General features: G+C 36.4%; 1 protein-coding gene across 6 annotated transcripts in view; it reads left to right on the top strand.

The window, feature by feature from the left end:
* The window catches only part of LOC111413900 (Protein tyrosine phosphatase 99A), a 300358-nt gene that overhangs the window by 205455 nt on the left and 69931 nt on the right, over window positions 1-24972 (top strand). The window lies entirely within an intron of this gene.

Genomic DNA, 24972 nt, shown 5'->3' with positions numbered 1-24972 from the left:
TGTTAATATTTTGTTTCAATTACTGAATGTCTATTCTAAGATATTTGTCTTGTCTTTTAAAACATGAGTTCGTCACGAAGAAAGTGTAAATATAGTACTGATTTATTTTGCGGTTATATAACAAAAAAGAAATATCACAGACTTTGTCGCGGAGACTTATGCTGAATATTAAAATGGACAAACTGGATAAATCATAGCTTCCTCATAACGTTTGTAAGTCCTGTGTTGAGTTTTTACGGTTGTGGAACAAAAGAGAACGTTCTGGATTAGACTTTGGTATTCCTATGATCTGGATGGAGCCTAAGAATCATTTCGATGATTGTTACTTTTGATTGATACAGACTTACAGTCTACAAAATGTCCTGTTCTACACAATGAAAATCACCCTCGGCCTATTTACGTTTCAAAAGTAATTAGCATGCCCTCAGAAAAAATGATGTTGCCAAATTCACAGAAATCGGGAATCTCAAAATGAACTCAGTGATTTAATACGTGATCTCAATTTATCAAAACAAGGATCAAAACTGTTAGCCTTGATTGAAAAAAGATTGAAAAAAAAATTTATTGGCGCCAACAGTAACAATTACAACATACAGAACGCGAGAAAGTGAGTTATTACAATTTTTTAGTGAAAATGTGACTGTAATGATATCGCGAAGCTGCTTCTAGACATGGGTTTAAAAGAATACAAACCTACTGAGTGGCGCCTTTTTATTGACAGTGGTAAAAGAAGTTTAAAATGCTTCTTACTGTACAATGCAAATAAATTTGCATCAATTCCAATTGCCCATTCAACAAAACTCAAAGAAGAATATGAATATGTGGTCAACAAAGTGGATACTCAAAATACCCTTGCTTCATTTGTATGTGGGACAATAGAGCAAAGCAACTTCATTGGGAACAAGATGTTTGGCCTGTAAGAAATTCTTTAACTGTCGGTAAAGTCAATGTAATAAGGGAGCCGTTGGTGAGCAGAGACAAAATCATACTTCCACCATTACATATTAAGCTGGAATGATAAAGCAATTTGTAAAAGCGTTGGAAAGGTTGAAAGGTGGAATATTTGATGGTCCTCAAATACGTCAATTGATGAAAGACACAGATTTTATTAAAGTTATGACTGTTCCGGAAAGTAAAGCATGGAAAACTTTTGTGTTGGTAGTCGAAAATTTCCTATGTAACCATAAAGCACCAAATTATGAAGAAATTGTACAAAATATGCTGACAAACTTTCAGACTCTAGGAGCAAATATGAGTATCAAGTTACACCATCTCCGCAATCATGTGGATAAATTTCCGGATAATTTAGGAAATTATAGTGAGGAACAGAGAGAGCGGTTCCACCAGGATCTAAAATGTGATGGAGGAAAGGTATCAGAGTTGATGGGATTGTCACATGATGGCAGATTACTACTGGTCTTTAAAAAGAGATTGTCCCCTGAAAAATTATAAAAGAACAGCTCATAAAAGGTGTTTTATACATTATTTACATATGTTTTCGACATTTTCCTCTCTATTTACTTCGATGTTTCATCATGAATTGTGAGCATAAATATACCCAAAATCAATCTTATATCTAGGGCAACAAAACCACTGTAGACCAGTGTAATTCTTCCATCAGCACTCGAAGAATAACACACAACATGTAAGTCAAAATTATGCATGATGCGTATTGAACCGCGAAGTCCTTCATCTCTAATGTAAACAGAATGTTCAAGCTGTTAGCATTTTGTGAATGGTTATTGCAGCAATACGCCCAAAATAATGACTTCATTTCAAATGTTCTCTGGAAAGATGAAACGAGATGGTATAAATAATTACCATAATGAACATATCTGGGCATTACAAAATCCGCATGCGATTAGACAACGTTTCAACAACGTTTAAGCATCAACAACGTTTCAGCATCAACAACGTTTGAGGTGGAATATTTAACAACAATTTACTAGATTTGCATGTACTTGATGGACGTTTGAACGCTGTAAATTACAGATTTTTTTTGAACAATACACTTTTTCATTTACTTGAAGATATACCTCTTAATGTAATTCAAAATATGTGGTACCAGCACGATGGTGCCCCACCTCATCGCGGAAGAGTGGTTAAACCAATATTTTCCAAAAAAGTGGATTGGTAATGATGGTCCATTTGCTTGGCCACCTAGATCCCCCGACCTTAATCCATTGGATTTCTACTTATGGGGTCATATGAAACAAATTGTGTATCAAGTGGAAATTAACACACGAGAACATTTATTAAACAGAATACAAATGGCTGCTACTGAAATAAGAAATCAACCAGACAACTTAATTCCGCGGAAGAACTCTTTAATTCGTCGTTGTGAAGCCTGTATTCTAGCAGAAGGGGGCTATTTTGAACAATATTTGTAATAATTATCTGTTTAAAAAAAATTTTACAGTTAATTATGGTATAAAAATTAGAACTTTAAAGTGTTATAATTTCGTAAATAATTGAAATAGGACATATGTTCATTAACATTTTTTTTGGTAATTAGATTAGCTATCATATGTCAAAGTTTGATGGTGGGCTAATAAATCACCCTGTATATAAAACAAGTTTTAATACAAGACTTTAAGAAACAAAGTTACTTCCATATCTAATCAACACAACAGGGATCAATCATATTTTATTGAAAAATTAAACAATTGTGCCGAGGTCGCTTAAGGCCGAGGCATTACAGTTAATAATGTTGTACAGAATATATAGTGCCTCGTCCGCAAGCGACCTCAGCTCAATACATATCTATAACGTCTTTTTCATTTTAGTTGTGACGAGGTCGCTTGCGGCCGAGGCATTATAGTTAATAATGTTTTACAGATATACAGCGCCTCGCCCACAAGCGAGCAAGGTTTGATGGTGAGGTAATAAATCACCCTGTATATGAAACATGTTTTAATACAAGACATTAAGAAACAAAGTTACTTCCATATCTAATCAACACAACAGGGATCAATCATATTTTATTAAAAAATTAAACAATTGTGCCGAAATCGTTTACGGCCGAGGCATTATAGTTAATAATGATATACAGGGTGGCCAAATAAGCGTGCAAAGTATTGTATCTCGGTAACTACTCATTGTAGAGACTTGCGGTAAAAAATTTAATAACTAAAGTGGCTAAGAGAAAATCCTGGAAATTATTTTCAGGTTTCTAAGATGTCCGGTTGGGGGCATAAACACCATCTTGAATTGAAAAATGTTTGTTTTTTCGGAATTTCACTGTATTAACACTACAAAAGAATACATACCTTTTAAAGTTGAAATAAATTATAGTTAAAACACTTTTTGCCTTATCTTTAAAAATAAAATGGTGGGGGTGTTCGAAAATGTTTGTAAACAAATGCCAATAATTTCAAAATGGCTACACGGATTTTAATAAACTTGGTATCAATCTTGGTTTTTCATGAAAGAAACAGCAAAATATAGAATAAACAAGCTAGAATACAAAACCACACCTCGATATTATGTTCCTAACCTAAAATATCGGTGAAAGAAGATTTTGTGAGAACATTTAAAGGATTTCGATCAGTTTTTTTTATGCGCCTTAATTTATAAGATACTTCACCTAATTTTTGAGAGCATTCCTCCATTCTATTCTTTTTTAGTCCAATTAGAAGCGAAAATTTGGCATATTGACAAAAGTTAACAAAACACATAATAATTGCAAAACCAACTACTACTGATTGCCCTAACGAAATTAGTTCGGGCTTCTACAATTTGTTTAATGCCTCCTTAAATACTCAAATTGCCATCCATCACGTTCTATCCATTACTCCATTACTGTGGATAGAGCGTGTCTCTTGTGTAGAAAAAACTGCTCCTTAAATTTCTGCTCTTGGTAGGTTGCGAGTGACATTCCGAATCCTATTTTCCATGTCTTGTCTGGTTGTATGTTGAGACACACCATTAACCGCACCCATAAATAAGTTCTCTCTTCCGATACATCGCTGTTGAAACACTGCATTTAGATGGTCTCTCACATTTATAGCAAAATGTTCTGGACAACCAAAATTTGTTCTTACGACTAAATTTTGACCAACCTATCAAAATCCATTGAATTTTCTCATTAAATCTTCTTTCACCGATATTTTAGTTTAGGAACATGATATCGAGACACGACTTTCATCAGCTTGTTTGTCAGCTTATTTTGCAATTTTTTCATGAAAAAAAAGTAACACCAATAGATTTAACTTTTCTAACAAAATGGGCAACACACCAAATTACAATGACCACAAATAAGGTAGGATTGTAGTCCAAGAAAAGCTCTTTTCGACGTTACCAAGCTTATTAAATTCCGTTTAGCCATTTTGAAATTATTGGCATTTGTTTACAAACATTTTCGAACACCCCCACCACTTTATTTTTAGAGATAGGGCAAAAAGTGTTTTAACAAAAAAAACTAATTTATCTAAACTTTAAAATGCACATACTTTTTGTAATGTTATTAAAGCGGAATTTCGAGAAAAACCACATCATCTTAGAAACTTGAAAATAATTTCCAGGATTTTCTCTACTACACAAGGAGTAGTTTCCGAGATACAGTACTTTGCACGCTTATTTGGCCACCCTGTATTACTATAACGTTTTTTCCATTTCAGAGCTAATACCACCTAGATATAATGTTGTGCAGAATATATATAATTAAGGAATTGATAAAGGGATATATTTTGGTCTTTGGTGCCTCTAAAATGTGGTACTCTTACATGTTCTGAAATGAAATAAAGCTCCTTCTCTAAATTTAGCTATTCCTCCCTAGGATGATATTGATTGGGCAGATGAGGAACCACCCTCAAAGCACTCTGGAAACAATGTCGAAGTCGACTTTTAAGTTTTTGTAAGACTCAAATTCTAGATTATTACAAAGCAAGATACAAATCAAGTAATTTTCTAATCCTTTGCCAATGCTTGAAGTCAGTGATGTAAAATTATGGTAATTCAGAATTACATAATTCAGAAAAGCTTCTTTCTGTTGTGCACGTTGTTGGTGAGCAATTTAAGATTTTGGATCTAGTAAATTTGTAGCTAAGTGTAAAGGTGCTACAGCCATATCTCTTCGTGCTTTTAAAAGTGATAGAATTGTTTTTACTTCTAAAACTGGGCATTCACTTTGTAGTTGATCATTCAAATGTTGAAAATAGTCAACAACATGAGAAATGCAAGGTTGGGAAGTTTGTACATTTTTTAAAATTATTGAAATGGGATTTAAAATCTTATATTCAAGCTTCCCCTAGAATATATCGTTTAAAATGTTACGTTTAATATTTTCGTCTAAAATACTTGTTATAGCTTCTATTATAACTAACTCTTTTAAGTTTCTTATAGGGACTTTACAGATCGAAACAACGAAAGCGCATGCGCAGACACATCCTAGCTCCTAGCGGTAATTTATGATAAATTTGTTTGGTAATTTACAAATTCACATCACTGCTTGAAGTGCAATATTGCCTTTGAGCTTAGTTAAGGTGAGGTCGTTTGTGTCCGAGACGCTACAATATATATTGTAAGATATCAATTTTATTTTTTTCAATTTGATATATATAAAGGATATGGTGCAAATAATATCGATATAACCTTTGATTTGATTGTTAGCACAGGTGGAGGAATAGAAACGTGACCTTGAATATATGTTGAAAGGGATTCTAAAGTTAGTTTGTCACCAAATATAGGACCAACAAGGTGGAAAATTAGTTTCTCCGTGCAATTTCAGCAATTCACGTCGGTTTTCTACGAGAGGCCGTTCAACACTGGTAACTTTACGTTATGTACTATCCGGGGTGTCTTTAAAACCGATGCGGGAGAGCTCCAGAAACTTTACGGGCCTCAAGTTGGCCGACTCCCGACAAAACAGTGGATTGTCTTTTCAATTTTTATCGTTCACCTACTTTCGATAAGTTTCATGGCTATTTGAAGTTAAAAGTTTCAAATCGCCGTTATTTTTACTTGGCGAGCCTCCTTGTTAAGATGCCAACAGGCCGGATATGTAATTGTTTGCGCGGACCAAAGGCTTAATGCAATATCACGCTTTGATGTTCAATCAGTTAAAATATTAGATAGTTCATGCGTAAATCCACTACCGGCACTACGCGAGCTGGTTTATCAAATGGAAAATGCAATAAAGAACGTCGGTTTCTTATAATTAGCTGGTCGACGGCATGTTTCCAGGAATCGTTCGCGCAAGTAATTGGAGTCCGTTTGAACTGAGGGGAGCAAATCGTTTTGAGTAACTGTCTCCCTCTTGACGTTACCCATTGAATTTTTTAAAAGACGTATCCCACAAAAAGCGCATTTCACATTTCACCACACCAACATCGAATCAATACCGCTCAGAATCCCCCCACCGTTTCCCTAGAATGGAAGGACTAAAGAATAGTCACATCCGCTGTTGTAAAAATCATTTGCCCTGACCCGACTGGAGCCTAAGCTTTGTTGTTCCTTGAATAATCCAAGAAGTAAAATATTAGATCTCCCTTTTCGCCCCCGATAGAAACCTGTCATTCTGCTAAATTAAAATCGAAAGGGCTTTTGTGGCTCGAGCCTTTCTCCGTCCTGCAATTCGCACTGTATTGCCTTTGTGTCAACCGCCGGATTTCCGACTTATAGGGTTGCTGCAGAAAAAAAGGGGGAATTATCAAGACGTCTACATCAACGAGGCATAAAAGAATCTTAATTGCCAATTATAAATTGAACGTTCTTTATTAACTTTCGGACAAAACATTTTCGGAAATCGTATTGTATTTAATTAGAATTTAAAAATTAGAAAAGGTTTGAAATATATTACAATAAAATGAAATTTGATTTGACGAATCCAAAAAGAAATTCTTTTGTGGTGTCTGGAAAGAATTCCGAGTTTCTGGAAGGAAGACTTATGAAAAGGTGGCGTTCGAATGAAAAATGTGACTCAATTGTTGTCGCGATACGTCCTACGAATCGCTAACAATTTGCGGCTGATGGCCGAGAAGACTTCCGGATAAGAAAACGACCGCAAAAGAAAAATAAAGCGAGGTAATTTCGCCGGCACCATGGAAAGCGCGGTCGCCTCGATCTTCCAGCAGGAGCAATTTTAGTTAAACAATTTTATTTGAACTGGCTCGAATGGAAAGTCTAAATCAATGTCGCCGTGGTATCTTATCGTGGATTTTCGACTTATTTTTTTCGACGTCGTTTTTACCTTGAGGTGGCGTGCAAAGGGGCTGTTAGGGGGAGATATATACGCGTCCGAATCTAGAGCACACATTACTACCGGGCGTAGATTAAAAAAGATATATGCAAAACCATCCCCATCGCTGTACACGTCATCCTCTAATGGCCGGACATTTGGCGACTTGTAATTGATCAATGATCAGATATAACCCCATCATGCGTTGTGTCCCTTGTCGATAGTTTGTCAATAATGCATGTCTTTCGGTGCTTGGCCGATTTGCATCTAATTATCTTCGAAATAGATATCCCGGGCAATTTGCATAATTTTGTGACCTATTTCTACCGTTGGGATTCCTACACAGCTTTCGACTCCAAAATATATTCACCAATAAATGTTATGTTCCAGAAGTTCTCAAAATTTTCCGCCAAACAAATTAAGTTTATTAGCAAATTAATTCATGTTTGTAGCGTGCTATGATATGCCAACTAATTGCATATTAGAAAAACAAAAAAGTTAAATATAGGTATAGAAATTGGACACAGTTGCTCAGCAACATCAACAGATTATGACAAAAAGAATTAGAGCCTTACAAACACGCTAAATTGTGTTTGGATTAAATAAACCAGTGTACAGCGTTTCCTAGTGAAGATATCAAAAAATGTTATTAAAATAAATCATTTATAACTTAATTTTAAGTAAATATTGTTGGAAAAATTTTTTGATACATCCCATAATTATTGACATAACCTAAAAAACATTGATTTGCATACCTGTACACAACGACATCTAGTGGAGATATTCAAAATTACTATTTGAATAAGTTGTTTAAAATTTAATTATAAACAATTATTATTTGAAACAATTTTCGATATAACCAATATTTACGAATATTATGTACAAAATATCGAATCACCCTGTATTACATTTTATACCAGGGTACAGCCGTCCGTAGCGAAGATATCAAAAAATGTTATAAAGATAAATCATTCGTAACCTAATTTGAAATAAATATTGTCTGAAAAATTTTCTGATAATTATTGACATAACACATTTACATCTCGAGAAGTTATTTGAGCGGTTAGGTGCATTCAATATCAACATCCAACCATCCAAATGTGTTCTTGGAGTTACTTCCATAGATTTTCTTAGTCATCATATCACTAGCGATGGTATTCAACCTCCTAAGTCTAGGATGCTATTTCAAAATTTCTAAAACCAAAAACATTAAAGGAACTACAAAGATTTTTGGGCATGATAAATTTGTATCATAGATTTTCACCGAACATTTCCAATATTTCATTACCCTTTCATAATCTTTCATCATCACTTTATTCACTTAAACAAAAATTAACAAACCTTTTGGTCGGACGAACATGAAATTTCCTTCGCATCAGCTTAAGATCTTCTAACAAAATCTACCGTTCTGGCTCATCCATCTCCTCATGCTTCGCTGTCACTTACCACAGATGCTCAGGCAGTTCTGATCCAAATTATTGATGAAAGATCCCAACTGTTAGCATTTTCTTAGGTTGTTCATCTGCAGAATTGGTTTATGGTCAGCCACTCAGATTACCGGGAGAATTTTTCATACGTACCGAACCATCAATTGAAACTGAACCATTACTATCAAGTTTAAAATCATCATTTACTGACATTAAACCAGTTCAGTCAACCATACATACCAGCCAAAAACCTTTTATACACAAGGAATTGTTAAGCTCAAACTTTGTTTTTGTTAAGATCACTGGTATTAAACCTACCTTGTCTCCTAAGTACGAAGGCCCCTTCAGAGTTATAAAAAGAGATATTCAAAATTGTTCGTTATTATGAAAGGAAATAAAGAATTAAATGTAAACCTCGAGTTGCTGAAACCAGCTTTCTTTTTCAATAACGAGAGTGCTTCAGTTCACTAGTTTTTATTAAATTTTGTAGCTTGATACTAGATGGCCTACATAAATAGTACGAGTGAGAAGAGGCGCTAGATGACCTCGGTGTGGTGCGCATCTTTTGTAGTCGTTTCATTAAAAAAAACCGAATTATTATATTTCCTTAAGTTTTGTCTGTAACCGTATAACACGAAATATCTAACGTTGAACCTAAATTAATATAAGATTAAGAAGAACCTGTGACGTGAGTTTTTGGTTAGCCCCCCAACGACCGTTACAATTTGGCGCCCAAACGTGCTGCGTTGGTGACGTGTTTACGGTGTTGGACAATATTGTGAAATAACTGTCTATAGCGAAGTTTTGGAAACTGCTTTAGTGGTTGTGTTTTATTGACGTTCTTGAGTGTTTTATACATCGGTGGATGTTCCCTGAAAAGACTACATCGTACAATTTACGCAGCTCAAAGCCAGTTACCGACGAATCTACTAAAACTTGTAAGCGTTTATCGATTTCAAGATCAACGATGCACATCTATGAACATCTGAAGGATCTAATTGCTGGTATGCAAATACAACAAATGGAAACTCAATAACAATTTTTAGAAAAGTTTGTTGAACTTTCAAGTGTATTATCGACGAGTGGAAATTTCGCGAATTGCACATCACGGTTCGATGGTAGTTCCAATGCGAATGTAGAAGCTTTTATTGATGCCATCTTCGTCTACAAAGATTGTAGCAATATTTCTTACTTTTGTTAATAGATCATGTTACCACCTATTGGCAAGGCATTAAACAAACAATTAAGACGTGGAAGATGCAATGTTCCGCGTACAGCAAAGTTTTAGGTATATTATGAACTATTTTCGAGAGAACAATCGGAAAATGAACAAACTGAACATTTTATATATAATGCTCGTGCATTATATATAAGTGAAGTATACAATCTCGGAAGAAATGCAAATCGATATGATTTACGGATTGTTGCGTAGAATAATTCGAAAACGTGTTAGCCGCGAATCGGTTAAAAGTTTCAATGACTTAATCGAGTATTCGCGTTGTGCAGAACAATCTTTTGTGTGCAAAGACGATTTGAAAGATAAAATGAATGGAAAAGACAATAGTGCGCGTAAGAAAGTAAAGTGTGCGTATTGCATGACCTAAAGAAAGGAACTACGAGTCCCAGCACACCGAATGTTGCTTCAAACTCCTTCAAACCAACGATTTCTTGTTGTTCAATGATTTCAATAACACGGTTGCTCTACGGAAGCAACCGTAACAGTGGAAGTTTTATTCACTTGATAAGGTATGCCGTAAGTCAAAGCTAACCGTTAAGGTAGGAACATTAGGTATGAAAAGTCAGGCATGCTTGGACACTGGTGCAGTAAGAAGCATTATTGGTAGAACACTTTACGAAAAGATTAAAGACAAAGTAACTTTTACGAAAGAAGACATTGTTGTAAAGTTGGCAGATGGTAGTAGGAATGGAGATTACGTATAAAATCATAACGAACAAGTTTCTAGCGTTAACGACATGTTACGACAATTGTACATTGCTAGGAATGGATTTTATTCGCCAAGCCCAACTTGTATTAGATTTATGTAAATACCAATGGTATTTTAGCTAGCATCCGGAAGAGAGATACAGTTTTGTAAGTGGGAATCATCAACCTGCCAAATCACCTGTCATAAGTTCCATAGAACTCAGACCAAAGGAGGCTAAGGATTTAACACGAGGTCAACGTCAGGAATCTTCTTGCAAATACCTCAGTGTTCAATCGAGGGGGAGGCTTTACCCCTTATTGCATTGTCATTGAGAAGCACCAAATTCCTATCTCCGTCCCTCCATATCGAATGCCTGCTCCCAAAAAAGAATTGTTAAAGAGATAACTGGACAAACTTCTCGATGAAGGTATCATCGAAGAATGTGAGAGTCCTTGGACTGCTCCTTTAGTTCTAGTCCCAAAGAAAGACGGAAATATACGAATATGCGTAGATTACAGACGTTTAATAATAATAATAATAATAATAAATGTCTTTATTGCACATACCATTGTATACAACAAAAGAAAAAATATATATAATAATAACAAAAATTGTATCTATAGTGTAGATATATTCTAAACTAGAATGTTTAAACAACAAGAGACCAAAAAACTTAGTACCTAACACTACAAAAAAGAAAAGAAAAAAAATGGCATTGTGCAATAGGCGGGTTCCAGATAAAATCTGTTCAACCAACCTTACCACATACATAAACTTAATATTATACTACACGCGTCCCACGACAACGACAATACAATTTCGTGAATATTCCTCCCTCTCCTGCTCTGAACGTTAAAAAAAAATCATTCAAATGAATAACTATGACAAGGCTGCACATTGCTCCAAAAATTTATCCTTATATAGTGTTTTTTTGAAATTAATGATATTTAGTTTTTTGATCATAGGCGGTAGCGTTCCATATGACTTATATATGTGATACGTAAAAGACCTGTGAAACAAAGAGGTTCTGTATTTTGGTGGATATATGCCATATTTTAATCTCGTTTGTAGAGCATTGTTAGCCCTTTTAAAAGTAATCCTCTCATACAAGTATGTCGGTATATGTGTTGTGACGATTTTATGAAACAAAACCAAACTGTGCAACTCCCGGCGGATATCCATTCTGTGCCACCCAACATCTTTCAGTTTGTGTGAGATTCTGTCATACTTCCGGATTCCAAAAATGAACCTAAGGCAACTATTTTGAACCTTTTGTATGCGATTCGATGTAAGCACATCTATAGCGGGATGATACACAGGCGCCATAAAGTTGAAGTGAGACAGCACAAGAGAATCACATAACTGTTTTTTTAATTTTATCGAGAGAACGGATCGGTGAGGATAAAGTTTTCTTAAACATGAATACGACCTTCTCATGTAAATATTAATTTGAGCTTTAAATCTGAAGGTGTTATCTATTGTTAAACCCAGGCATTTTGCTTCCTTAACAACATTGATTCTTGTACCATTTATATGAATATCAAGATCCAAGTTCAGCCCTGTGACCCCTCTCCCTCTCCCGAAACATACACACGCAGACTTATCAGGATTAATCTTTAGTTTAAGAAACGTCGCAATATTAAATATAGTAGACAGGTCCTCATTAATACGTATCTGTGCTAGATTCTTATCATTTTCATGAAAGGACAAATAACACTGTATATCATCAGCATACATATTGACTTTACAATATTGTACCCGACTACTAAACCGCGAAGTGTACAAAGAGAACAAGAGAGGCCCCAACACCGAACCCTGTGGTACACCATTCAAAACTCTAATTGTGTGAGACAAATCATCACCGATCCTTACCCTTTGAGACCTATCGCAGAGGTAGTCACCCAACAAAGATACCGCCTCTGAACTCAACCCCAAATCATACAGAATCTCACCCAAAACTGCATGATTAACGGTATCAAACGCTTTAGAAAAATCCAGGAAGACTACAGCAGTGTACAATCCATTGTCCGTGTTCGTAAGAATATCATCAGTTAGGCGCAACATTGCAGTTGTACAACTATAGCCACTTCGAAAGCCAGATTGCTCCTGAGGCAGCAAGCAATTACTCTCCACGTAACTCACCAACTGCTGCTTCATAATTTTTTCAAGAACCTTAGATAACGTTGGAAGAATACTTATTGGTCTCAGATCTTTCAGTTGCTTGGGATCATCAACCTTTGCCAAAGGAATAACTATCCCTTGCTTCCAAAGCACAGGAAATTTACTCTCCGAAAGACAGCAATTGAGAAAATGAGTCAGATACGGCAAAATCAACGGACAGCAGAGACGTATCATTCCTATAGAAATACCATCACACCCAACTGAAGCGGATGTGATAGAAGCCAGAATAGACCGCACCTCTGCCTCATTTACATTTTTAAATACAAATTGATTTTGACATGCATTATGCTTATAAAAATCCAAATTAACAGATGGCAAACTATCCACAAGCTCGTTTACACTATCTACAAAATAACTGTTAATGCGGTCAACATTCGGCATATGCGACGGTAAGGACGACGCCCTGCTATCCGTCATAATTCCAAGTCCTCTAACTTCATTCCATATCTGTTTAGAACTTCCTTGTTCTGTCAAATAAGCAAAATAAGCACGTTTTTCGTTCCTCACAGCTGCAGTGGTGTAGTTACGCAGAGATTTGTAATAATCCCAATCACCTCGACTGCGAGTCCTCCTGAATTTCATCTTTGCGCGATCCCTCAAATTCATCAAGAGCTTTATATTATCTGTCAACCAAGGACTGCGTGGTTTAGTAAATCTGTAATTCCTCAGTGGAGCATGAGCGTCAAACAAGGCAATTATGTTATCATTTAAAAACTCAAGTTTCCGATCAATATCATCCATATAAAACATAAAATTAAATGGTATGGACTGCAGATCAAGCAAAAATCGTTCCTGACTAATACGACTCAACAAGCGCATGTTTCTATAAAGTGGAACACTCTCAGGAACATTCACATTCATCACACAGTACACCATGTCATGATCGGAAACGTCACAGCCAATAACTCCACTACTCAGAATTAAAGACTCGTCAAAAGTAATAATTAGGTCTATTAAAGATATGCAGTTCCTCGCCGTCCTTGTAGGTGCATCAATGAGCTGAGTTCCACCCAATGAATCCATCAGAGACAAAAATTCAGTGGTATCACTTTTTTCGAAATTTAATAAGTTAATATTAAAATCGCCACAACAAACAATTTTATCCGACATACTTAAATAATTTGTAATAGAATTTTCAAATTCATTGAGAAAATTTACGTAATTAAAGTTAGGCGGTTTATACACGCAACCAACAAAAAGATGTACACCACCGCAACAAACTTTTATCCATAGTTGCTCGATACTAAACGACGTATCCATAACTACATATTGAAGGTCACTCCTAATATAAAAACAGACTCCCCCACCCCTAGTTTCACGATCCCCACGGACACAATGAAAACCATTTATATTAATTGCAGAATCTGGAATCTCATTATGTAACCAAGTTTCCGACAGAGCCAAGATATCTATATTATTGATCAAAATTAGATCTTTCACAACTGCAACTTTCGGAAGCAACGATCTCACATTCAAATGCACAACCTTGACAAGCTTGTTTATCATTTTAACAAATATAATTGCAATTACAGCATCATATCAAATCAATCAGTATTATAATTTATAACCTAAGTAAGTGTGAGACAAACAAAAAGTAAAAAACAAATTAAGTAAATCGCAAGAGAAAGAGAAAAAAGCAAAAAGAAAGAAAAAACAATTAAATGAAAATTTAGCGTTATTAAATTAACGTTATTTAAATTAACTTTTTCTTATATAAATCAAGAAATACCCAAGCAAGCGCCGCTTATCTTAAATCTCAACGATTCGATTTCAATCCGCGAATGTAAACGTAATATACTTAGCCTCATTTATTTTGACTTCTCTGCTGTCTGGTCACCCTCTTACTCGATGGCGCAACGTCCTTGATGGCTAACTGAGCACCCTTAAGTGACTCCAGCTCGTCTCCGTGAAGTATAACACGATTTTTCCCATCTGGACACTTTATAATTATCCGGCCGTCTGAAGTCCATACATTAGCCTTTCCGAAAGTAATACCTGCCTCCTTGAAAACATCCAGGCGTCGCTTTGATAGGGACTCGGTAATGAGAATGTTGCTACCTTTAAAATTCTTTTTGTGTCTCCATACCAACGCTCTATCCCGGTAAGAAACAAACTTAATGATGATAGGTCGGCTCCTTGTCGATCCCTTGTTAAAACGACCCAGCCTATGACATCTATCGATGATGGACATCGTTGGAATCCAATCAGGAATCCTCAATTTCGAGAAAGTCTGCAGCACACTAACTTCTAAATCGTGATCAGATTCGTCGTTTTTCTCCGTGATCCCATGAAGCAACAAACAATTTCTTCGACTGTAGTTTTCCAAATTATCGACTCGCTTATCATGATCCACCAAAACTTGTGAAATTCTCTCCAAATTGGCATATATCTCCGTTTGAAAAGCACTGAAATCCCTTTTAATGGAATCAATAGTTACAACAGCTTCCGGAATAGCTCCGTCTTTGTAGGAAAACGTTTCACCTACTGCTGTTAGTCTAGAATTAAATTCTAACATCGATTTCCGGAACTCTTCCGCCAAAGAGGAAAATTCAACATTTTTCCCGGCCATTTAAGATTGTTTGTCAACCTCTGGTTTAAACGCCACAAACCAGTTGTAAGAAAAAACACAGACAACACGTGTTATCCCGGAACTCAGAGTTAAAGAGCAACTTCGACAAAAACTTGACTATTAGGTACCAACACCAATCACTGATTAACAGTCAAATTTACGTTAAAATCGGACGACTAATTCCCCGTGAAAACTACTATTTTGCGGAATGAAAAGAACACGTGCGCTCAACTCGACATCTCGATATCGTCCAACGCAATAACGATCAGTGACAAGTATCCTATGCCCAAGATTGAAGACTTATTACATCAAGCGAAGAACACAAATAACATAACAACATTGGACATGCGTGCGGGATATCACCAAGTGAAAGCAACTTTTCAGAGACTGATCGATAGTTTTACCGCATGTGACAATGTTAGCGTATTTGGACGATTTAATAATTCTTTCAGAAACATTCGAACAACATATGTCAGATTTATGCAACGTATTTAAAATACTTGAAATGTACAATTTGAAACTCAATCGGGAAAAGAGTGTTTTCGCGTGTGCTACTGCCAACTATTTGGGTCATTCGATTACTTCGAATGGTATTTCTGTCAATCCTGAAAAGGTTAATGCCATCACTCAGATGCGTGTGCCAAGAAATTTGAAGCACCTACATTCTTTCGTACAGACTTGTGCACCTGAATTTGCAAACGTCGCAAAACCTTTAACGAATTTGATGAAAAATAACGCTTTTTTAACGAGGGATGATTCTCAGACGAAAGCTTTTGAGACACTGAAGAGTTTGCTCACCTCAGCACCGGTACTACGTCAAGCGGACGAAAGCAAACCATTCACATTAAATACAGATGCAAGTGATTATGCGATTGGAGCCGTGTTACTCCAAGGAGAAGGCAATGCTGAACGACTAGTTGAATATGCCAGTCGATTGTTGACAACTGCCGAAAGAAACTACACTATAACAGAACGAGAAGCTTCAGCTGTAGTCTGGGCAGTAAATCGTTCGGAAATACATGTCAAGACTGATCATCAACCTCTTCGATGGCTTATGGGATTGAAATCGCCAAGTTTCAAGTTAAGATCGCCATTCAATCTTAAAATTCCTACATTCCCGGAAAGATGAATCGAATTGCTGATACTCTTTCGAAACCTAGCTGTACAGATGAAAATTCAGATGAAGATTTGATTGGTATCCAAACTGGTAGATGTTGCAGAAAATGTACAAAAGGAACGTCCAAAACAATACGCAGATATACACAGTCGTCCTGCTCCAGACTATCAACCTGGACAATTGGTTTTGATTCGATCTGATGAATTGAGCAAAGGGTCGAAAGGGTTCACTAGCAAATTAGCGCCGAAACGCAATAAGAAAAAGGATTTCCGCAACATCTTATGAAAAAGAATTAACTCCTTTCGTTGGAGCACCTGTGGTACAACTTTGCCGAGGAGGAAGAGCACCTAAGGTATTGAACCATATTGGGGGACCAATACAGGTTAATAAAAAGAATTTGATTTTCTCGTAGGGGAAATAAGTGTAGCTATGACACTCCAACTAATTGCATATTAGAAAAACAAAAAAGTTGAATAGATATGTAAAAACAACAACAAGACAAGAAGTCAATATAATACATTATAATTTAATTATTTCATAAGTGTTGGTCGAAACGAGACTACAATGTTGTTTATATGTTTATAGTTTAAGGGAAAATAATTACATTTGACTTTAGATGATGTTGTAACGGGGTGGGTCAACAGATTCGACGACTTAACACGGTGGTTAGTGCGTTAAGTGTGTGTAAGGGTTGGGAAGTGTTATCTAAAGGTCCGGACGCGGTATGAAGGTAAGCCAGATACAAGGTTTAAATGTTTATCTAATCTAAAGGGTTGAAATTCGGGAAGAGACGTGTTAATCTGATAAGAAAATAAGGAAAGTCTTTGGAGTTTGCGGTTGGGAGCTCGCTATCAAAACGGGCGTGGTCCGAGCTCATTGGTATCCCTGTCAAAGCGGAATGCTGCTAATTGAACTCTAACAATTCGAGCGGACATTTGAATAAAATCGATGCTTGAAATTGCAGTTCGCCACAAGAAATTAAAGATGTAGCCAAGCATGACCGAAATCGATTAACAATGCGATGCTGGGATGTTTAACCGTTGTGTTGGTGGGATGTTGTTTAAAAATTCGACACGATCGAAATGAAAGCATCGTGATGAATTAACAGGCGGTGAAATATTGGGCGAATTTATTTGAACAAATACTACTCGACATAAATAAAATTAAAGTATTTATTTTATCAGACCCCTGTCGACATAATATGTTCCACTGCGGATATTTAAAATGCATTATTATTCATTTATTTGCAGAACAACGGCGTTTTATTTTTCGACCTGTTATTCATTAACGGTGTCGACAATATTTGCACTCGACATACAATACCGGCCCTACAAAAATAAAAATCAAAACCCCTAACTATTTTATTCAACTTTTACACCAGGGAAACAAAATATTTAAATAAAATAACCAATTATCGCAACCGTCCGTAGTAAAACGTTTAACGTGCACCATGAACGATATCGCAGGTTGAATTCATCCATAAAAGTACCCGTTTTACGGCACCGTAAATATAATATCTTAATTATAAATTTGTTCGTCGAGGTAAACGAACTATAATTAAAAGCAATTTAACCCGGCTCCTAAGTGATTTTTCAATCCCGCTTGTGATTAATATCCAGATACGATCTTCGGCGAGATTATGGAACACGCGAACGCACACTTTAGAAAGAGTCCATCTTTCTAAAGAATTTTTATCTATAACGCAAGCGCAAAATAAAAATTGTTAGAAAAGAAAAAAAAACAAATTTTATTCTGCACCCGCTAAAATAAAAAAAATAAGAATAACAATAATAATATCTATATGGATATACAACAAAAATAATAAAGTGAAGGGGTGAGAATAGGGCTACCGACCAGGGTCTTTCTGCCAGTGATTTTTGCGTTGGTAGGAAAATTTAGGATGGATTTATCGGACAAAGATTGAAGGCGGGTTCCTAATTCGGGTGATGGATCTCAGTGCAGATCTTGCCGCTACTTCCAGGTGGTACTTCGTTCTTCTTGGTGCGTCGCTTAGCAGTATTGATCCATATTCTATGATGGGCCTTCATATGGTCTTGTAGATGTGCGAGGCACATGAGGTAGAGATTCCGCGACCTCTGAACAAGAGGGATTTAAAATGTTTGGCGCGTGTCTTTACTTTCATCTTCACCTTGGTTGCATGAGTGGAAAACTTAAGCGTTCTGTCAAGAGTTATGCCAAGATGAAGGCTGAGGTGCAACTGAGGAAGCCAGTGTCGTTTCGATAGTGTGGATGATATAGTCGATTTCCTAAGCTGTAATATCTCCAATCTTTTCGATATACATGCGCCAATTTGTACAATTATTCCTAGACAGTCTAGTCCGTGGATTACCAATAATGTAAAATTGATGATGTCGTTGCGTGACAAAGCTTTAAATAAATTTAAACCAGTCCCAGTGAGCTACATGATTAGTGCATGTAGCTCACTGGGACTATTATAAGCAATTGCGGAATTATACGACTAATGCAATTAAGTGTGAAAAAAGACTTACTTACTTAACTGAGCAAATGAGAACTGGGAGCACTCAAAATTTGTGGAGGGATCTGCGCAAGTTGAATATTTACAATAAAAAAAAACCTGCCTACCGACGAGTCTGAGAGATGTTGAAGCTTTGAATGGGTACTTTTCTTCGATTTCGGGACGATCTGCGGAGGTCGACCCGGACGTGCACAATTTTTATGCTAATAATGTCAGACCTGGTGTGAAAAATTTCTTTTTCCAAAAAGTAAATGAATCTAAGATCAATATTATCTTGACTTATTATCTTGGCTTATTGATGGTATAAGCCTTAGGATGTTGGGTTTCTGTTGTCCACACATAACTCCCTACCTCCTGCATGTAATTAACTTTTGTTTAGAGTTTGGTGTCTTTCCTGAGAAATGGAAATCTGCCAAAGTTGTTCCTATACCTAAGTCATCGACTGCTTCTTCCTTCTCGGATGTGAGGCCAATTAGTATCTTAAGTACTTTGTCGGGAATTTTGGAAAGGGTTGTGACGGCACTTGGAACAGTTTCATATTCTGCCCTCCATCCAATCAGGATTTAGGCCTGGGTATAGTTGTGCAACCGCACTTTCGACTATTATTGATGATGTTATGTCTGCAACGGACAATGGCGCGGCTACTGTTTTGGTTTTACTTGACTTCTCTAAAGCGTTTGACACTATTAATCAGCAACTTCTCTGAGCAATTCTTCATTATATTGGATTCAATAATACAGCCTTAAATTTTTTTAATAATTATCTGTGCGGGAGAAGTCAGGATGTGGTTATTGATAATGATGTGTCAGATCCTGCCGTATTGAGGTCTGTTGTGCCGCAGGGTTCTACATTGGGTCCCCTTTTGTTCACTATCTATACGTTTTAAATGTTGATCTTTGCTCAAAATTTCATATCTATGCGGATAACACACAACTTTAGCTCAAATAATGTGCTACAGTCTGTTGCAGATGTAAACAATGATTTAAATAAATTTTTAAATATTACTAAGAAACATGGTTTTTTGTTAAATGGGAATAAATCGGTCTATATGGTATTCGGGGGTAGGGAATCCAAAGCGGTTGTCAGCAATATGGCCCATATCTTTATAGATGGAATTGAATTGGAGAGGAAGGTCTGTGTCAAGGATCTTGGTCTTTACATTGACGACAGCTTAAGGTTTACACGTAACACAAGTGAACTGATCAGGCGTGCTTACGCAAAATTGAAAATGCTGTTTGCTCATAGGCAAGTCTTGAACGCGATATTAAAAAGAATCTTCACTGCCTGTTGACTGATGATGCGCGACGTATTCAGGTAGTTCAGAATTCTTGTATTCGCTTTATATTTGGTATACGCCGTCAGAGAATATCGTATAAGCTGGGGGAGTTGAAGTGGCTGAGTATGTCAAGTCGTCGTCAGTTACATTTTGGTTGTTTTCTTTATAAAGTTGTGTCAAGTAAGCTACCACCTTACCTCACCAACAAAATTACTTACAGAACGGACATTCATAATATTAATGTACGGCGTAAGGACCTCATTGACATTCCTCGTCACCGTACCCAATTGTTCAAGAGGTCTTTTAGTTATAACGTGGCATGTATTTTGAATAAGTACAGTCTGCTTTTTACTCAACAATCGTTTCGCACTTTTAAAGAGTCTCTGCGTCTTAAATTGCTTAATGACTAGCGCGTCGTTCTACCTTCAACTCGAATTAGTGTATATACATATATTTTTTCTTTTTAGTTTGTTAGGGACATTTATTAATTTAAAGGCGTCTGGGTTGTGGCAGAATAGATTGTATAGAGAGGGAGAGATACGCGAACCCTGAGGAAGGCCTTGCTGAGCGGAGAAGCTGTGGGAGAAGTGATTTTTCAACTTCACGATGGAGGAGCGATTCGACAGGAATTGGTTTATCAGGGTTAGAAGGTATGGCATTTTTAGCTTATCCAGTTTAAATAACAATCCTTTATGCCACACGGAGTCAAAGGCCTTTCGGACGTCCAGCAACACTGCTGCGGATTTCAGTTTTACAAAACGTGCCGCCTGGAAGTTGGAAACCAGAATAGTTAGTTGATTTCCCGGATTGGAAGCCAAATTAGTAAGGCGGAATTTTCTTTGATACCGCAGCCAGGAGCTTGTCCTTCGAAGAGTTTTCCAATTACGAGGAGCAGTGAGATGGGGCGATAGTTTGCTGGATCAGATAGAGAAGAATCCTTCTTGGGAATACAAGTAATAATTGACGTCTTCCAGTCGCGCGGGAAATGCTGAGTCGTAGGGCAAAAGTTAATTATTTTTCTGGTAAAGCCGTATATGTTAAGATCTAGCCTTCTCAGCAGTTTCCTTGTGATGTTATCATAACCGGGAGCGGTATCTTTACCCTGTCCAAGAAGAGTAAAATATTCGTCTTCCAACATGAGAGCATCTTCGGGTGTCTCGAACGGTTTCAAAAATGCGGATTCGTACCAATTATATATAATTGTGAGAACTAACGCCATCTGTAGTGCGAAGCTGGCATCTTCCTGCAACACTGGTGGGGTGTCGGGTAGAGACATTAGTTGACAAAGAACCGTACGAGCATTGAGGTCTTATATATAATCTAGAGTGCGTATGCTGTTGTCCCAACCACGCTAAAATGAAGCCAGAAAGGTCGCCATGTTAGATGTACCAACTTAGCGGGAAATTCGAAATTCTTATATATACTTATACAAGAATTTACATTATTATAAACTGGAAAGACAGAAAATAATAACCAAAACAAAACATTAATTTTTTTTTGATAAATAATTATTAATTATATGATATTTTAAAAGAACTTAATAATTTTTAGCCATAACCCTTATAATTAATATAAACTAAGAAGAAAATATTTAAAGCAATTCTGATTGATCACGTTAACCTTTGCTTATAAATAATTGTTAGTTTATTAAAAAAAAAACTGAACAGTTCTTAATAATAAACTTTACTTGAACTTCAATTGAAGACCTCGGTGTAAGAAGGGAGTAGTTCCATTTATCAAGACAAGGAGTTGTCCCCTTCTTACACCGAGGTCTTTAATTGTTAATTCTAAGTCAAGTAACCAGAAACATTTTATGGACTGTTGTAAATAATCGTCCAACCTACCAAATTATAAAAAACATGTGTGAAACGAAAAGAATTCGAAGACTTTCAACAAAAATCTAATTTTAATAAAAATAACAATATGTTTATGAGAATTGTGAGGTTATTTATTATTATTATTATTCTTCTACTGGTGGGGTTTTGGAAATGTGAGGTTATAATTGTAGGCACAATAGAGACTTGAAACCAAGGTCTATAGAACATAAGGTTACCCCATACCGATTCTCCTCCTCTGAGAGGCAAGGTGGGTCAGTGACGTAGCTGGTTCTATGAACAACACAACACGATGCGAGGTTTAAATATTTTATATAGACTGTACCACAGTATAGGCACGTATAGGCTATCTTTTATTCTGACTGTATCGAACCAGTGACGTCAATTTGCGGGGTAATAATCGATACTACAGAGGCATAGGGAATGAGGTAACCTTATGTTCTATAAACCTTGACTTGAAACTATAGCTAAGTTCAGGTCGGTACATCCAACATGTCTGACTTTCTGATTACCCCCACCACCACCACATACGCTCTCTAGATTATATATAAGACCTCAATGCGTACGAGTGATAACGTGCCAAATAAAACGTTCTGTTGTATTTGTTTATAATAAATAATTAATAAAAGAGTGAAAAACGTAAAAAGGATCGCTCTCTTATTCTTTATAACATAATGTTTTTATTGTGGGGACAAAACGAAGCATCCTCGGTAAAGGTAGTCAGTGTGTATGTTGACAATCTCTTCAGGGTTGGAGTGCACACCGTCATCGGTAGGATCTTTTGGTATCTTGATAGTTTTTGAATTTCGTGCCAATAGTTTCTTCCTTTACACAGTTTTATTTTGTCACAGGCTTCCATGTACTTTTCCGTTCTGTATTGCTGAATAAAAATAGTTAGATTTATTAGAAGTAATAAAAAGTATGAAATAATTAAAATAATGAAATAATTTGAATAAAGGGTAGCGAGCGATCCGGTAATAACAGTCGGCATAACTTCCATAAGAGTTAATAACCGAGTTATAACGATTATATATAGGAGTGTTTCTAATGGAAGGGACGCACGGCTAAGCTGTAACGCGGTAATTGAATTCCCGGCAACAAAGGAAGTTTGGTAACAGAGTAGATCAGGTTAAAATGCGCATTCGGCAATCGGTGACAATTGCGCCTTTACGAAGGAGGACGTCGTGACAATGCGATACCTCTAAAGGGCTAATTAGTACGTTCTCGCGATCGTCGAAGTAGAATACCGTTTCGACGCCGAAGGGTGCAATAACGTGTCTGGGTTAGCCTAAGGGTGAAAGGGCAAAAAATCTTTAATCCGATCGCGCGGTTCAGATTGAGTTTCTAAGGAGGCCGGGCAAACTTCGTTACCGTCCTAACTAAAATAAAGTTCAGATGATGTGCGGGTGGAGACAAAAGGAACCCTCCATGTTTTTACAGGCTCCGGCGGGCATTTAAAACGGACGTTCGTCGAAGTTGAAAATGTCACTACAACAAGCAGCAAGAAGGAAAGCGAGAAATCTATAACTTTCGTGGAGCCCGTCTCGCGTCCGAGCACCGTATAAGCGAATTATAGTTTCTTGTTTTGCGGTAATTACTTTATCATCGTGTATTTGTCAAAAGTTACAACGCTTTGATATAATTTTAACTAATTACACGTCACGAAACGAACGAATGTCCGCCAAACTAGTTGATTTTAAACCCGTCCGTATGAAAACGTTTCTATTAAATTTACTTCTAATTTCCTCTCTCAAAACAATTTAATATTATATCTTCATTCCAAAGTAACAGTCCGGTAATCCACAACTTTTATAATTTTCCGTTTAAGCTGTATAAAACATTTCCATTTTATTTATCTTTATTTTTATTTTACAGCTTCAACTTACCTTAACTAAAACATGACTAAATAAACTTTTAGTTTCGTCGCATCGATTAATTTTTATGCTTTTATTTAAGGATTAATTTTAAGTTTTGTCAACACGCCTTCCGCCTTAACGTCCTTAACCCACCCTACCGGGTTTTATTAAAATTCCAATTTTCATAACTTTTAAAGAATTTTCTCGATTTTCTTTAGATTAAGTGACTTTTTTTCGCTTACGCCGTTACTCAAACTTTACTTTATGTACTGAGAAGGATACGAAATTTTCTACTGCAATAAAAAAAAATTGACAAAAAATCTGATGACCATATATCTCATGTATAGGTTAACTTTAAAAAATTTTTTCTGGGAAACGAATCAAGATACTCAAGTGCCTGGACAGGTGTGTAATGATAAGGATGGTTGCCCATTTGTCGAAGAGTTGACCAGACTTTCCATTGTGATATCCCCAAATTAGCAGCGACGTTTCTTGTACTGGATGTGGGTGCTTCATCGAATGATTCCAAAATGTCTTCTTCCACATTAAGTCCAGCACGTCCTACACGTTCGACTTTTCTTAAATTGCCAGTCTCAGCTAGACGTCGATAAGTGGCGCCAAATACACTAATATGAGGAATTCGTCGATTTGGATAGCGTTGCTGACATCATTTCCGTCACAGAAACCGTAAATAAATAGGATGTCGGCATACTCAGCATTTGTAAACGATGACATTTTAACCAAAATGTTATTCAAATAAAAATAAACAATATTCACGAAAAAACTGTCTAAATTCCATGCCTTACTGCCAAAACGTAGAAAAATTGTTTAACCGATGGTTGTTAACCATTAATGAATTGAATTTCAACCGCAATTGTAATCGATTTTGAATTTTATTCACATTGGGTACGTTGTCAAAATTGTGCTCGCACCAATTGTTATATTATTATTGGCTAATTGGAAAGGCATTTTGCCATGCTTCATACCTCATTCGAAAGGTAACAAAACAGAGAAGTTTTTGCAATAATTTGTATGCTGAATGTATCATAGAAATTTTGAAATAGACGCTCATGAATAAACACTTTGTTTGAAAATTAACTTAAAAATCGAAT

This window comes from Onthophagus taurus, chromosome 8, assembly GCF_036711975.1.
Source record: "Onthophagus taurus isolate NC chromosome 8, IU_Otau_3.0, whole genome shotgun sequence".
NCBI classification, from domain to species: domain Eukaryota; kingdom Metazoa; phylum Arthropoda; class Insecta; order Coleoptera; family Scarabaeidae; genus Onthophagus; species Onthophagus taurus.
This window is presented reverse-complemented; position numbering and strand designations above follow the sequence as displayed.